Source organism: Vicugna pacos, chromosome 12 (genome assembly GCF_048564905.1).
Source record: "Vicugna pacos chromosome 12, VicPac4, whole genome shotgun sequence".
Classification (NCBI taxonomy): Eukaryota; Metazoa; Chordata; class Mammalia; order Artiodactyla; family Camelidae; genus Vicugna; species Vicugna pacos.
The window spans coordinates 38,936,389-38,954,271 of NC_132998.1; the positions used below are offsets into that span (position 1 = coordinate 38,936,389).

General features: G+C 36.2%; 1 long non-coding RNA gene and 1 other non-coding gene across 2 annotated transcripts; one reads left to right on the forward strand and one right to left on the reverse strand.

Annotated features, from left to right (window-relative positions):
* Positions 1 to 7,005: 7,005 nt before the first annotated feature.
* On the reverse strand, positions 7,006 to 7,079 carry TRNAD-AUC (transfer RNA aspartic acid (anticodon AUC)). The gene has a single exon. It is a non-coding gene; the product is annotated as a tRNA-Asp (tRNA).
* Positions 7,080 to 8,978: 1,899 nt separating this feature from the next.
* On the forward strand, positions 8,979 to 17,624 carry LOC140700211 (uncharacterized). Its single transcript, XR_012078536.1, has 2 exons — positions 8,979 to 9,471; positions 17,518 to 17,624. It is a non-coding gene; the product is annotated as an uncharacterized lncRNA (long non-coding RNA).
* Positions 17,625 to 17,883: the final 259 nt, after the last annotated feature.

The window sequence follows — 17,883 nt, forward strand, 5'->3', positions numbered from 1 at the left end:
ATTGGGTAGAAAAAGCAAGTCACATAGAATTATTCAGTATTATTCTACTTATATACAATTTAAGAACATAGAAAACTAAGTTATTTTTAGGAGTGGCCAATTGCAACAAAGTTCTCAAATTCCTCCCATCTTTATTTGCACACTCTTTTGCAATGTGATTTTGCAGCTTCTCCCTTCAAGGGGTAAAGCCTATTTCTCCACTCTTCGGACTTTCACTTGGCCATGTTACTCACTTTACTTAATGGAAATTAGCAAACATGACACAACTGGAGGCTTGGAGATCTCTTGGAACTTGCCACCACTATGTGAATAAGTCTGGGTTAGCCTTGTCTTTGGTAAGAGACCTGTGATCAAGAATCCCAGCTGACACAGAATAATCTACTGTAAGATGGATGAGAGAGATCATCCTGGACAAGTCAGCCCCAGCTGAGCCATCAATTGACTGCAGATGAGATAACGCAGCAGAGAAAGGCAGAGCCTTTCCAAAAAACTGTCCAGACAACACAGAGAATCATGAGAAAAGGTGAACATTTATTATTTTAAGCCATTACATTTTGGAATTTTTTGTTGTGTTGCTATGCACCAAAATTAAATGACACATTGTTATTCAAACATGTAGTAAAATTATAAATAAAAGAGAACAAGAAACTCAAATGGTCTCTATCTCTGAAGAGAGTATCGATATGATGAATTAGAAAATTAGTAGGTGACTACAAAATTAATGGTAATATTCTATTTCTTAAACTGAGTAGCATGCACTTTATGTTTGCTATTCCTCATTGCTTTCACATATTTTATGAATATTCTTTTTTTAACTAGTTAAAATAACAGTCAATAAAATCTGTTTTTTAAAGGATTATATGCATTAGCTCTTTTCCAGTCTCTTTACCTTATAAACTCAATATGTGAAATAAAATTATAGAACCAGTGTTGAAACACACCTCAGGGGTTACCTAATAGACCAGGCAAAACTCTGGTGATTAATAGATTAAATCACCTATCCCACTCAATTACATCATGTTCTTTTTCTTATCTCTCTTTATGCAAATCATGTCTCCAGTCTCTGTCCTCTTTAGCTCAATCTTCATATTAAGTACCATTACCAAAGAATTCATTATTTGTTCATGGGGGCATTGCTCCCTGAAATGTTCTTCTAATATCTTTTGCTAGTATTTCTAGGAACCTATTTGGATTCTGGATTGTGCCTGGCCCATGTATCCTTTGGATTCCAAATACCAAAGAGCTATCCAAAACCAAATTTTTTAAAAGAACAATATATCATGCAAAGTATCCACACACAAAAAAAATCTCTTTACATGTTGATGACAAAAAGTCTACTTCTTTGACAACAATTCTTTGAACAAATGTTTGATATTCCAGGAAAAACAAACCAACTTGTGGATTATACAACAAGGGAAGTATCACTGTCATAACTAGATAGACCTCCCAGTTCTCTCCCAGGGAAGGGGCACTCTAAGTTTCAGAAATGAACAGAGATTAACCTTGACAATCAGATTATTCTCATCCAATAGAAGCAAAGATTGAGTTTATGAGTAAAATGCAAAACACCAAGGATCTGTAAGAACCAAATGGGGACACATGTAAACAAGTCATATTTAATCATGATAAGAAATGAAATATTTATACTTGTACCTTTTCAGTCTCTGAGCTATTCATGAACCTGGACGATGAGACTCCAAAACCACAACAAGATTCTTCTATTTGTCTTGAATTATGCAGAGACATTATGTATTTGATATGAGGTGATCTCATTATTAAAGGAAAGAAGAACAAGAGGGAATACTCAGGAGCAATCTTCAACTTCATTACTCTGAGTGGCTATTTACCTCTAAGCAAGTGGCTCAAGACCTCTATATTTCACAATGTTATCATCATCACCAAACATATCATTAACTTACGTTGTTCCTGCATTTGTAATTAAATTGGTAATTGTTTTATAAATTTGCATAATAATTGCCAACTTCAATATGCTTATAAATTATTTTCAATTGTATAAAATAGGAGAACTTAGTCATGTGGGAAGTTTGTTTTCTGGCTTAATTTATTGAGTGACCTCTTTTTTGTGCTTAGTATCTTCATGTGGCCTTTAGGACAGCAGCAGCTCCCTAGATTCCTACCAGAATATGAGCCACCCAAGGTACATCACCTTGTTTAGATACTCCCTTTCTACTTTTAAGAAATAAGAGAGAGGATAGATAAAAGGATGGAGACAGATGGATATCTATATGGATAGGTGGATAGATATAGATATTGATAACATGAAAGGGGAGCTATTAATAAAATCAATGAGAGACCATTTTAAGTGCTAAATATATAAAAGCAAAGACAATTTAATTATTTTTCTCATTCTTCCATTCATTCATTCTAACTCTTATTTACCTATTATTATGGTAGATAAATAATGTAAATAAGTTTGTGTCCCCACAGAGATTATAGTAGGAATCACAGAGTTGGAAATAATTAGAATTTAGTGGGTTACATATTGTAGAAGTGTGTCCAGGTAGAGCAGTATTACAAAAGAGGGGAAAATCAATTCTGCATGGGATGGAGAGAGAGAAGAAAAAGAAGCTGAGATTTCATAGAGAGATATGTGAGCTGAACCAGAAAGGGAGAATGGAACTTGGCAGGGTCAGTTGTAGCAAGTCTCCAATTATGGACTCAACAATTATTTATTAAAGCCTTTTTAAGGTTCTAAACACTGTGGTAGGTACCTAAGATATAAAGGAAATAAAAACAGTTCATAAAATCAAGTAACTTCTAATTCAAGCTGAGAAACAGATCCATAAATAAGTAATAAAATTCTAAAATACAGGACCATAAACTTTATACATGTGATTGAACAAAGAACAACAGACATAACGAATAATTCTGTTTGCCCTAAGGGAACTGGAAAAAGTTTTCTAGAGGAGGCGACATGTAAGACTGTAAAATTTCTCATAAAAGCTTTTTGTCCATATTATTTTAATGGACATAATTTGGGGGTAATACTTATATTTATAGTGTTCACACATTCACCACCTCAGTGTCACCAAATGTAATTACAGTCCCATGTGTATTTTCAGAAATAAAAATATCTTCACCTTCATTCTTTTCCTATACTATGTCATTCCTCCTGCTATACAGAATTTTGTAAAGTAGTTTGTGTAGAGCTGTGATATTTCATAAAAGCCTGTAGAGTTGCCAAAATTGGCTGTTCTTTAATCACAAATATTCTTTTTCAGCAAAATGTAACTATGAAAAGTTACAAAACAATTTTTTAAAGAATCTTTATGGGTAGTGTCATACTTCCTCAGATATAAATATTGGTAATAGAACTAGCAGGCTCAATATATCAGCAATTTAATAAATCTAGACTTAGATTATGAAACCTTGATTGCATAAGCTTTAAGTACCAATGATAGCCAAGCTTGATGTAAAGATCTAGATACTAACTTTCTTCTTGGCAGTTCTATACATAAATCCAAACACATTTAAATTCAACAAGTGTTAATTGATCACTCATTGTAATCAAGGCACCACAAGAGAGAGAATTATTAACAAATATGATTTCTTCTTGAAATCTATACTGCAACACTAAAATAAAAACAAAAATATGAATGGGTCAATAAAAATTATCACAAAATGCCTCCAAAGAAGAAAAGAAGAAGAGCTTATGTCTACTGTGGAGAATGGAAAAGCCTCATAAAGGAACAGATTTCAGTGCCAAGCCCAATAGACAGATCATGGGGGGTAGTGTCAATATGTTGGGGGGAAAAATTACATAAGCAAAGTCTTTGAGTTAAGAAAGAACAGAATGCACTCAGGAAATAAACACTAGAGAGTTCAATCTGATCAGATTATACTTCTGAGTTAGCAGGATTTCCATCTCCCATAATCCACTGGTAGTAGATGTCTAAAGTTATGAAAGCTTATATGACTACATCCAGGCTCAATAAGAAAAGCTGCCACAAGCAATTAGCCACGCTGCTGTGAGTGAGGAAGACAGGAAAGGCAGCCCATGGCCTTAGTATTTGCTAACTAGGGAATAAGATGTCTGAGACATAGTGAGAAGTTAGGACAGATAGTTAAAAAAAATAACTCAAGCTCAGAATCTAAACAGCCTTAAATTCCAAGCCAAGGGGTTTGTGTTTTATTCTTCTTTTAAACTTTAATTACAGAAATAATACAAAGTTTGTTGTAAATAATTTTGAAAAACCCAAAAGTATGTACAAAAAGTGAAAACCTCCTCAATACTAAGGGAGGGATAAATTGGTATATATTCTTCCAACTTTTATACGTACATACACAAATGGGTATAAAATATGTATTGCATATAAATTGCTTCAATATAAAAATAGGTTTCTAACACATATGTAATTCTACAGCTTGCTTTTTTCATGACAGTATACAGAGATCCATCTCATCTTTTTCAACTGAAACATAACATTTCATTGTATGGTAAATTATTGACCTATTATTTTTCAGCTAACTGGGAGCCACTGAAATGCTTCAATGGGAAAAGGAAATAATTATTCATTTTTAAAACTTGAAAAAAGTTGAGATGATAAACTCTTAGAAGAGAAAAAGGAGATAAAGAAAACAAGAGATTATTACAATAGTCTAAGTAAACTATACTGAGAACTTGGACTAACTATGAGAGACGTTTCAGATAATTGCTTCAAGAAAGCAGTATACAATCATTCTAATTTATCAGGTGGGAACAAGAAAGAATGAAGAGAAGAAAGACCCAGTGGGGATGAGTAGGGAGATCTAATCTCTCTGAATAGAAAGGGAACAAAAGAAAGCAAAAATATTTATTAAAGAACTGTCCTATACTTCACCCTTGTTTTCTAGCACCCCATTTTATCATTTGCCAAGTTTTATCAACCCAAGCACAGTAGTATTTCCTGAACCCATCTTATTTTATCCACTCCTGCCATCACTATCCCCACTAATGCCCTTGTTATCTCCCTCTCAGCACTGTTCTCCCTCTAAGTCACCCCACACTGCTGTCAGATTCCTTTCACTACAGGTCAAAAGTCAAGATGGGTCAGGTGGCTAATGCATATTAACACCTACTGGACATCTGCTACATGCTGGTCACTCTATTTGCTTATTAAATGTTGTTATATCACTGAATCCTCACAAAAAGCCACTTTTCAATTTTGTGACTTTGGTGAAATTATTTACCTTCACCCTAAGAGCCAGTTTCCTCATCTGTAAAACAGGGATAATAGTATCTGCTTCATGCAACTGTTGTATGAAAACTATGATGATGTTACATAGTAAGCATGGGAAAGCTAGCTTCCATTAGCATAAGTTCTCAACCATACTCCAGACTACCTCTACAGACGCCCAACTTCCTAACTTTCTTGCCCACTATTTCTTTATATAGTCCATGTTTTCACATCTCACTGCTTAAGTCCTTGCTACTTTCTCTGACTAGAATGCCTTCCCTGACATCTCTCTCCATACTTGTAAATTCTCCTCACTCTTAAGGGTCCCCAAAAACATGAAAATATTCTGATTTTTCCCGTTTAGTAGTAATCTCTCACCCGCCTCTCTTGCCCCAGCATTTTATAATTTTTTTTCTTCTGAATCATATTTTTATACATGTTTGTTTACATGACTTATGTATATGGCTTATATATTTATAGGTGTAAATATCTTCACTGCTAGGCCTTTAGCTTCTGTAGAAGTGGGGGCAGGACTAATTATTTATTCTTTATGAAATCTAAAATGATATTTTTACATGATAGACTCAACCAAAACAAATGTTGAGAATCTATACTAGATAATTTCTATTTGTCCCTCCAGACTTCACCCTGCTGTCTGCACCAGCAAGCTGATCTATGGATCTCATCAGTAGGCAATGGAGAGAACCTCCTAAGAAAGGGAGAAGAGAAGTGAGGTTCTGGCCCTCTCATCTTAGAGTCATGTTGAGCTGGCTGCATTTCTCAGCTGAAGGTTACAGCTCCACTCAAGGTGGCTAAATCTACAGGACCATCCGCTTTCAAAACCCAGTAACTGCTCTCTTCACTTGTCCCTTTTGGCTTAAAGGTTACTAGCCCTAAGTTACTACACAGCCCCTACGTTTGTCCCTTTAAACCCTCCCCTTTGAATTGTCCTACTTCGAACATGCCTTCTTTTTTTTTTTTTCCTTGCTGGGGCCATCTGCTTTTAAGATAAAGAGGATAGGATTTGGGAGAGTAACTCCTTAAATTTTGTCTTATCAATCAAGTAAGAGGAAAAGTCTTTACTTAGCCTGAAGAAGACAATGGGGTCTTTGGAGGCTGGAGGAAATTGAAAAAGGATTAGAACAACTGCTGAAGAAAATGCTTTAGGAAGTGAGTTAATGGTGAATAAAGGGGTAGCAGAACAGCATGGAGGGCCTAATTGCACAGAATTCAATTGGCAAGCTTGCCTGAATTTCTCCAGCAGTGCTTAGCAGAACAAGATCAAGAGAGTTGTTAAGACAAAACAAAGTAAAACAAAACACAAGTGATAGGGTTTGATTAAATTGGGGATGATGGAAGATGAAAAGAATCATAGCATCAAAAGGTACTAAGAAAGGTCACAGCCAGGACCTAAGTAGCCAGGACCCAGGACACTGAAGGGAGACAAGAGAAGCCAATAAGAGGTTAATGGTTAATCTTTCAGTCCATTTGGAACAAGTATCAGTTAGAATAATTATGAAACATTATTAATCGCAAAAGGCACAGTAATTGTGTTTTTTAAATTTTACAACCAGATACAGCTCTGCTTACTTGCAGCATAGCTTCTGTGCCAATAGTAAGGCTGCCTATAATTTAAACTACCTTTTAAGATAATAGGATTTGTGTAATGTTCTTGTTATTATTCAGAAATTCCTCTTTGGGCTCTCTCTGAAAGTTTGATTTTACAAACACACATTTACTTTCTTGAATTTAACTCTTTATTTTTTTTTTTAATTTTTTAATTTTATTTTTCTCTGGGGGGAAGGTAATTAGATTTGTTTATTTTTGGAGGAGGTACTGGGGATTGAACCCAGGACCTCATGCATGATAAGCATGCACTCTACCACTTGAGCTATACCTGCCCCCTCTTAGAATTTAACTCTTTAAAACTTCCTTTTCATTTTGCTTCAGTTTTTACTTTGCTTCTAAGAATTTGCATTTTAGACAAATTGAGAACAACCACCAGATTTTAGACCTTGATGTAAAATAAGCACAAAAGAAAGGAAAAAAAAAAAAAGAAGAAACGCAAAATAATCACTTTAACAAAAACAATCAAGTTCTTGATTGCAATATGAAAACAGGAGAAACTGCTGTGTGAACTCACAAACTCTGCACAAAGGTTGCCAGGGGAACAATACTCCTAGGTTTCCTGGTTCTCAAAAATGTACCACTGTAATGTTTGTCTGTCTCTTTTCTTTTCCTTTTGAAAATCTTAACTGAAAATCTCCTCTAAGCTTGTGAGATCTTTGTTATTCACCTTGTAAATTCACTTTTTAGAGCTCACATCACAGAGTTCACTAAGTTGGCAACATATAAAAAGGCATTGATTTTTTTCCTTCAGAAGTTATGAGTGCTGCCTGCAATGATAATTTTGCTCTCCCTAGAGCCTCCAAAAACAGAAAAGTGTAAATTGGTTTTGCCTCTAAGTAGCTTTCATTTTTGTTTACTCTCTACCTGCAGATTATAAGTTCCTCCAGGGCAGGCACTAGATCTACAATCTTATGCAGTTTCCTACAGAAATTAAAACAGATCTAAACCCAGAGTAAGAAGTAAATAACTCTTTTTGGCTAGTATTCCATATAAGATTAAAAAGTAGTTTTGGAAATTGTGAATTGGTTTTTTCTTTTCAATTTGCTAAAATGAACTCAGGTCTTTACCATCAGTAAATAATCTCATCTAAGGAAAAGACTGCAGAGGTAACAGTGCTCTTATTCTATACTGGGCAGTATGTGCTTCTATCCTTGTTTGAAACATTTTCAGGTAGATTGAAAGGGAACAGCCATTTTCTACTGTCTGTTCTAGCCATTGTCTCCTGGTGGTGAAGCATGCCCTTCATTTGTGTGACAAAGCAAACTGAATAAATTAGTCAAGAATAAATTTAAGGCCATAGTTAGGGATTTACTAAGACAAATAATTAACCAAGACTCTTGGTCCAAGACATTACTGTTTATGAAAAAAAAATGAATTCTAAATAATAAAACAAATATAAATTAATTCATCTGTCAAATATACACACATGGATTTGCTAAATATTTATTAAATATTTATATAAGTGCACCATAATTCGTGGGTATATAAAGTTAAAGAAGACAACATTTTTACTTTCAAGAAGCTTAAAACGCATTAATTTCTTTTCATGGGAGAAAAATATTTACTCTTTCTATATTATACTAATCTCAGCTGGTTTACAAGTAGAATTTCAATTTTAGATACTGTTAACAAGACAACAGCCCCAAAACGGAGTCATATATGCTAAGTCTCATATCATCAAACTAAGGCTTAGTTATATCTTTGGCTCTCCCAGAAATGGAATCTGAAACCAGTCAGTCAGGAGCCACCTGATCAGCACTAGTGAGGTAACCTGCCAGATAGACCCTGCCGTCCCCTAAAGGAAAGTCAGTTTGCAATAACCAACGGCTTCTTTGCCTCGTTTATTTTCCTTGTTCCCGCTCCCTCTGCCTATAAAAGTCTCTCATTCTTAACAGCTCCTTGAGGCACCTTTCTACCTGCTAAATTGGATGCTACCCGATTTGAATTGATTTTTGCTCAAACTCTTAAAATGTTTAATATGCCTCAGTTTATCTTAAAACAGTTCTGTTAGTAACAGTAAGAGGCGGGAACCGAAGGAAACCCCCAGGGCCCAGACGCCATGATTACCAGACAGGGTACCTGCTGAGCCCCTGGGCTCGCTGCCTTCGCGCTGCCTTCGCTCCTCTCAGGAGGAGCCGGGTCCGTCACTCAAGGAGCCTCCAGGGCTTCTGTCTTAGGAGCTTTCAGGCTTTACTTGAACATTTCTTTTCTAGACTCGTCTGGAAATGGCCAGAGTTGGAGTGGGTCCGACTGAAAAACTGGACCGGGTCCGACTTAGAAACGGGACCGGGTCCACGTTCCGACCGCAGTCGAGTTAGAACCAAGACTGGTTCCGGGTCAGACTGCGTCCAGCTTCAGCTCGACGGGGCCCAGCATGAAGCCTCAGGTGAACAAAACTTTGTTTTAAGGCCGAACAAGCAGGATTATCTTATCCAAGATTAAGTACAGCGGCCACAGTGGAGAACTTTTAACCTGGACAAGCTTTTCCATTTCCGAGGCGCCCTAGAGAACACGGGGTCTCTGCCAAGCACGCACAGTAAAGGGTCGAGGGAAAATTACTTTTCCTCCTCTTCAGTTTGTCGCGACCAGGATGAGACCCGCTGGGACACCCCACCTGCTCCGGAGCCTGCAGAATCCTGAGCAAACTGGCCGAAGCCGGCGAAGGGTAAGAATTCTCATTAAAGTCAGCTCTCCTAGGCTTCTGTGGTGCCTGGTCAGGAGAGGAAGGGAAAATTTCACGTCGTCCTCTCCTTTCAGATTGGAAGGGGAAAAAAATTAGTAAGAATTAAATCTTTGAATCCTGACTCGTGCAGTTGCTTTCCAGGTGCTCGGTGGTTGTCGACGGTCTTTCTCCCAGGAACGGCTATCGACTTCTTTATCTCATTTTGTGTCCTGAGACGTGAGGCACCTTTCTGCCTGACTAGGGCACGTGGGTTCTTCTGTGTTCAGGCAGCTCATTCGTCATGTTGGGGGCCAGACAGAAATGTGGGTTGCACTCCACTGGTGGCCAGGGTACTGCTGTTGCCAGCTCTCCCGGAAATCATCTTTCTTTCTCTTCGTTGTCTGGGAGTGGCTCTGGGTCTTGAGAGGGAAGTATCCTTTGCACTCTCTTTGGAGGTACTTCTTCTGTCTATGGGGTTATTCAATACTGTAAAGAGTATTTACTGTTTGTCCCTGGGGGAAATATTCGAAAGGATTTTTTTTTTTGAGAGAAAACGTACTGTTCGATTTACTTTGACTCTTTAATATAGCCAAATCAATATAACTAGTTTGACCCATCCTTGGATGGTGGTTGGAGAGACAAGTTACTGTTTTTGGACCTATTCCCATCATGAAGGGATGGTCAGAGCTAAGATAGAAACAAAAATACATCATTATTCTTATACCTGGTTTCCTAGCCTCCTACCTCCCAATTGTAATACCCATACCAATTAAAACTTATATGGATTTATCATTATACCATATGATTTTATAGGCATGTCTTTAGAGTTATCAGCATTAAATACAATAATTTTAATCAACATAGGTTTACTGAAAGTCAAATAATAATAAGCTCATGTTATCTCTATTACTAAATTTGTCAACAAGAAAGATAACAAGGTGATAGTTTAGTGTTTAATATCTCATGAAATTTTCATGAGTAATCTAAACATAATTGTTAAAAACAAGTACATTAAGTAGATTAAAGTTAGATAAAAGTTTACAAATGAACAATAATTATGCTTTTTGGTATGCCACTTTTAAAACAGTTTCCAAACTCTTCTTGGTAACCTGAAATCTTAAAGTTATACTGATATAAGTTAAATGATGAATATTAATTGAACATCTGTATTATTTTCAAATATGATAAAATACAAAACATTAACTGAACATAAATATTTCTGCTTTGGGTTTCCTTTTACAAAGGAATTATAAAGATATTTGGGTTTATTAGTAAACATATATTGTGCCACAGTGGAAAATTTATGATGAGGAAGAATATGCTTCTATAAATTATAGAGTGTATATATGAATTTGCCAACCCACAGAATGCTAGTGTAACAGACAGCCCACAGTTGCTTACTTCTTAGTCTTCACTAGCAATTAAGGACTCCAAGGCTTAAGAATTCTAATCAATATATGCAATTAAAACCACTTAGAAATAATAAGGGTGAAAGAAAACGTCAGTCTATGAAAAGTAGGTAAGAAACGTAGAACAACTGATTGTTCCAGAATGAGAAAAAAAGAGTGAAAAAATAAAAGGACAAAATTTGAATGGATCTTAAAAAGTTGCAGAAGGTTTATAACAAAGGAATCTTGGGAAAGAATTTTATGTGTGGTCAAGCTGACTAACATTGGAATTGGTTTATTTAAGTTTTAAAAAATTAGTGTTCATTTGAAAAGCACACTGGTACAAAATTAGAATTTAGTTTTCTCTTAAAAGGACAAATTTTTTCTTTTTTTTTAAATTGAAGTAATGTTGATTTATAATATATAGCTCATATAACATATAAATATTTATAATATCATATATATACTAATATATATTAGCTTCAGGTGTACAATGGAGTGATTCAATATTTTTATCTATTACACTTCATTTAAAGTTATTACAAAATAATGGCTATATTTCCCTGTGCTGTACAATATATCCTTGTTGCTTATTAATTTTGTATGTAGTAGTTTTTATCTCTTAATTCCCTACTCCTATTGTGCCCCCCCTTCCTTCTCCCTACTAGTAGCCCCTAGTTTGTTCTCTATATCTGTGAGTCTGTTTATGTTTTGTTACATTTGTTTACTTGTTTGTTTTATTTTTTAAATTCCCTATGTAAGTGATAACATTGAATATTTGTCTTTCTCTGTCTGATGTATTAAGCATGATTCCCTCCAGGGCCATTCATGTTGTCGCAAATAGCAAAACATCCTCATCAACATTTGTTATTTGTAGGCTTTGATAATAGTCATTTTGGCAGCTGACAGGTGATTTTTCACTGTGTTTTTGATTAATCATCTTTCTCTGATGATTATCAATGTTGAGCATCTTTTCATGTCCCTGTTGGTCTGTTTGTATATCTTCTATTTTAGGTCTTTTGCTCATGTTTTAAATTGGGTTGCTTGTTTTTTTTTGATATTGAGTTGTTTGGGTTGTTTACATATTTTGGGTATTAACCTCTTATTGGTCATATCATTTGCAAATATTTTCCCAGATTCAGTATGTTGTCTTTTTGTTTTGTTAATGGTTTCCTTTGCTGTGCAAAAGCTTTCAAATTTAATTAGGTCACTGAAGTAAATTTATCTTGGAATATTGGTCTGCTCTTGAAAAGGATTGTGAGAGTTTTTGTTTGCTTATTTTTACCTAGAAAGCAAAGATTTTGTGTCTTACCAAAATAATTTACTGTGCATCACATTGTCTTTAGAAAACCTAGTCTTTTCAATATTAAAAGAGCTAAATTTTACTCACAACTGTGTAACCTTTTGTATTTGCTTTTTAAAGTATTTATTGCCACTTTGGTTAAATAGATAATTAAATATTATTTTATAATAATCTGTGATCCTATTTATTCAAATGTTCAAACATTTTGATGTTTTGACAACTTCCCAAAATCAAATTCTTTGTGGAATATTTTTTTACCTCAAGTTAACTTTAAGATTTCCCAAAGGGACCCTGGAGAATATCAAAGAATTTGTCTCTCACCTTGTGAAAGACTGATGCTAAGCCAACTATGTTTATTTGGTTTGTTAGATAACATGAGAAGCATTGTCTTACATACTAGTATTTATGTTTGTATGGTTGCCAATTATCAGTGTAAGTATTCTAGAAATCGTATGAAATTTCTAAAAATTTATATAATACTACCAGTCACAATTCCAGTTATTATCTTAACATATTGTGTGTCACAGAAATAGCCACATTTCTTTGTCAGTTCTATTATGTAAACTCTCGTCCACTTTTTAACCATGGGCATCTTATGTTTTTCATTTACAGATAGTTATCATTTTATTCTAATTTTTTAGATTTTGTAAAAGTAAGATTTGTGGAAAGAACTCTGCCAAGCACATTTGACCAATGACACTACTGATGGATTACATAGTGTCAAAACTTGGATGCATATTTCACAACTGAAGACGTATGTTTCACCTGACATTTGGTTAAATGCTGGAGGCCTCAAAATCAAACTGACTAGGATGAGAAGTAGCTGACATCAAGGGACACTGCTTCCTGTCAAGATTTTCATTCCATTCATCTTTTCTTCTCTGACCATTGTTTTCCTAATTCTTACACCATGAAACTCTTTATAATTCTCCTGTTCACTTTTTCATACTCTGGCCTAGAAAGATAAGGCCATTGTTCACATATCTCAGGCCATTGCAAGGGTGTGGGTAGTCCAACCTCCAAATGACTATTGGATTTGCCACAATGCTCATGGTCCTGTAGTTCTTCCCATCACAAACTCCTCCCCGGTTTCCAAAGTCTCAGCTTCCCTCTCTGTCTCTAACCTTGAGGATCCATTTCCCTGTCTCTGGTTAACAGCTCCAAACCAGCAGAACCTTGCATCCAGGCTCTGTGCAGAGAAAGCGACACACGGCAAGGTTAACCAGAATAAAACCACCTGTGCAGTCCACAGACCCCTACATTTTACTGGCCTCCGTGACTGTCACTTTTCCAGTCCCAAGTCACAGACTCAAACAGGATTATCAGGAGGCATTCGTGATTCAAAATTTTTTCCCTTTCACAGATCCCTATTGCACTGGCTAGGAATAAGTGCAAATGAGGCTATGATCAGGAATCTCTCCTTAACTCTTGAAGATATTTTAGAATCTGCTGTTAAAGCAACAGTTGCCCAATAAAAATCCCTGGGCTCTCTGGCCAAAATTGTTCTTTGTAATAGGATAGCCCCTGATAATAAAATATCTTTTAGCTGAGCAGGGAGGTGTTTGTGCTGTGGCCCACACTATTGCTGCACTTGGATTGAGACTCCTGAGGAAGCTGAGACTCAGCTATGTAAGATCACTGAACAAGGCAGCAGGCTTAACTAAGTGACCCCTTCATTGGGGTCTTCCTTTGATTTGATTCTGAATGGTTTGGGTCATAGGGACCATAGCTCTGATGTACACTCCCAAAATTGGGAATTATCCTGCTTATAACAATCAGGTATTCTCCCTGGTGTGCTGTGTTCTCTCAAAAGCTTTAAATGAATGTTCACAGCCACTAACCACCAACTGAAAAATCTCCCTAAGACTAGAACATCAGAAAAAAAAAAAAAAAGAGAGAGTGACCAACTTGAATGTGAACTCTACAGCATGACCTGTGAATACCACAAAGATATTTGGCAAAAATATGTCATGACCTGTGAATACCACACAGAGAGTTAACAAAAACCTGGGAGAACTCCAGAGTGGTATCCAGGTGTAGAGTTAATTCCTTAAAATTGATTCCATTTCTGAGGACGCCAACTCTGATCAAAATGGGAGAATTCTTAAAACCAAGACAACTGGCTCAAAATGGATTTGCTTTTGCTAAGCCCCACATCACCAAAGTGAGACTTAATCATACTTTCATCTCTTCCAGAAATGGAATCTTAAACCAGTCAATCAGAAATCACCTGACTAGCACAAGTTAGATAATCTGCCTGGTAGATCCTTGCCATCCATAAAGGGAGATAACCTTGCAGTAACCAACCCACTTTTTTGCCTGGTATAACTTCCTTATTCCTGTTCCATTCTGCCTATAAAAGTCTTTAATTTTGTGCAGCTCCTTAGAGCTCCTTTCCATTTTCTAGATTAGATGCTACCTGATTCAAATTGATTTTTGTTTAAAAAAACTCTTAAAATATTTAATATGCTTCAGTTTTTCTTTTAACAATACTATTGTTAAAGAAAATATTATCCTGACACTTGTTAAAATCGGTAAGAAAGGCTTTATTCAAGACTGTTGCAGTAGATGTCTAGACTATTGCAATAAGGGAGAGAAATCAGACTCAACTCCAAGTATAGCAAAGACAGCTGGGGATTTATAGTCAACAAGCAGAGTGAGGGGGTTAGTGGATAGAAAATTACTAAGAGGAGACATCAGGGGCAGGGGGATTCTCGCTAACCTGATTTAACAGAATTCCTACTGAAGACAAGCCAGGATTATCAGTTATCAACCATGGGGGATAAGGAATTTGATCATATATTGAAGGTGAAGGAATTCTCGCTAAACTGATTTGAGCAGGGGTTTTGCTACAACTAGACTAGACTGCCAAAGATAAGGTTCAAAGATGAGACCTTGTTGGAAAGATGGCTCAGAGTAGTTTGTCTGAAGTTTGATTACAAAAAAAACCATGTCAGTATATTGATGCTGTTTTGCTAAATTAAGAGTCAGCGTATCTTCAACTCAGCGTACATATATATGATTGTAAAGGCCACCATGAACGACATACTAGGAGGCTCTTTAGTGATTATGAGACCCTGCGCCTCCCACTTACCTTCTTCGGTGGTCTGGGTACCTTCCTTTTCTGCTCAGAGCCAGTTTCCTTATCTGTAAAATAGGGACAGTACCTCATTAATGGACTCTATTTGACAGATGGTGTATTGAAAATGCCTGGAAAACTTTAATTTGCTCTGCAAATGAATGGTACTTTTATTGTCAATAATGCCTGTCTCTTCCTTATCCCAATGAACTCAAGCAATTACTAGCCTGATGCCTTCTGTACCACAGATAGAAATAGCCATTACCTCCTATAACTCCCTCTGTATGTTGTTAATTCCTCTGTTGCAGCCTTTATGATTTTGTCTTGCAATTATCTAGTTACACAGCTTTTCATTCCACTAGTCTTTTCTCAAGACAGGCAGCTTCTTTGTGTTCCCAGTTCCCATGGCACATATTTGGTGTTCAATTAGTATTTGCTGAAAAGACAAATAGTTATATAACTTCTTGGTTCCAAGACCATCTACTAAGGATTCTTTGTTTCTCTAGTTTTCCTGAACCAGCATCCTCCAGCAACCAAAGAAACTCTTTTCCTGATTCTTCTTTTATATTAAGAAACTAGAGTGAAGCCACTTATTACATAGTTTGCGTTCAAGAAAAGCACGTGAAGCAAAAATCACAAGTAGTCAAATTTGTCTTTGAAAAAGTCCTTAAGTAGCTTGTTTATTTCTCTTTTGCATCCTCTTTCATTAGGTTACTGAGAGCAAAAAAAAAAAATTAGGATTTCCCATGGAATTTTTAGGTGAGCAAAGCAATTTATTTCTGTAAGTTGAATGTGTGTATGCTGGTGTTGTCTTGTATCGTTAGGTCCCACCTAATCCCTATCCTCTGATTTTCTTTTTTCCTCTCAGCTGGAACCTTTCCATTCTTGTTTTAGTTTTGAACTGCACTAGTTCCTATCAAAGGCAATGCCAGGCAAGAAGACTCAATCAGTTATGGTTCACCATGTGGGCAACTAGCAGCAAACTGTTGTCCCAGCTAGCTTGGCCTGACCCTAATCCTCAGTCCCAATTACGTTGGGGATTTTCACTTTCTTCCCAAGATCATGTTCTCTGCTTCATGCTTCATGAGTTAACTCTATCCCTGTCTTTCCCTTGATGCATCAATCTTTGTCTGAGGTATCTGCCTAGTTCCCCATTTCTCTAGGAGGTGACAGTGGACTTACAGTTGCTAATCAGCTTCTCCTCATACACCTGGGAGTTCTAATTTCTTTCTCATGCTCTCACACTCTATCTACATTATTGCTATATATTTCAGATAGCTTTGCCAATCAATACCTTTGCCTTTATTGTCAGCAAACCCATCAAATAGTATTTCTTATTGCAAATGGGACTCTCTGCCCCAAGCCCAACAACTTAGTCCCAGGTCCTCACTTTCCTATCTTACTACTGTGAAACTCATCATTGTATCATCACAAAATGAATCCAACTCAATTGCAGCAGCTCAGGTTGGCAATAAGTGATTACTGTCAACCACAACTAATGTATAAACAGAGTTAAAACTTTAGTGCAAGAACTATGTATTAAATATTAACAGGTTTCTTTACACATCAACTGTCTGGTGTATTTTGTTTCTGTGAAGAAAATGAATATCCAAAAATCAGTCTCCAAAGTATTAATTTGTTGAGTCATGAAGAGCAAATTTAATTAGGGGATAGAATCCAACATTGGATTTAACTCATAACCTTGAAATATACTCAAAGGATAATGTGGAATTACCTATCAGAAGAAAATGGAGGAATGAGATCCAGGCAGTGGTTACTAAGAGATCTGTTTTAGTGATGTATTTCAAATCCTAAATTACAGATATGAGGTTGATGGTCTTCAGTTTGGAATTTTTATATATCTCTACATGTAGAAGAATCCTACATGTGAAAACAATGACTTACCAAACGGCTTAATTTTCTGTGTTCTTGAAAAGTGTCCAGCAGTGTGTGATTTTTTAAAAATGTGTGTGTATGTGTATGCATATATATAATACACCATGGATTTGTGTGTGTACACGTGCACACACACACATATACATCCTATTTTGTATCTTGAATTAGATTTAGAAAGTGCTGGAAGTGAGCTATAAAACCAGATCCAGGAATGAGTGATGGTGAAGATTTAGATTTTCCTTATAAGGCCGACCAAAGTGAGAACCCGCTCATTTGTGTAGCCTACCTGCTCAAACACCTTAGCTGAGGTATGATAAGGAATATGCCTTATTTCACACAGTAACATGATTTGAATTAATTCTTTCCTCCTGTTCCTCCTGCAGGCAATTGCAATACCTTTGACCCAACTGCACAAACATAGCAAAATCATGGACTCTTTATTGGCTATTGGTGTGTGAAGGAACAGCAATAAAAATCAAAGTGAATTTTAGAGTATTATGTGAAAAGCTGGCCACATGTTGAAAGGTACTTGCTTTTTGCATTTCAAAACCCTCTCTTCTAAGGAAAAACAAACTGAGACTCAGAAACCATGATTGGATTTCTATTGATGTCTCATTATTACTAGGATTTCTGTCTGGTCTTAGCATACACGGCTTTGTTATATGGGTACATGAAACACTATAAAGACTCTGACCCTTAACTTAGGCTCTCATCAATCATACCCCATGTCTTTCTGGTCTGGTCTGTTA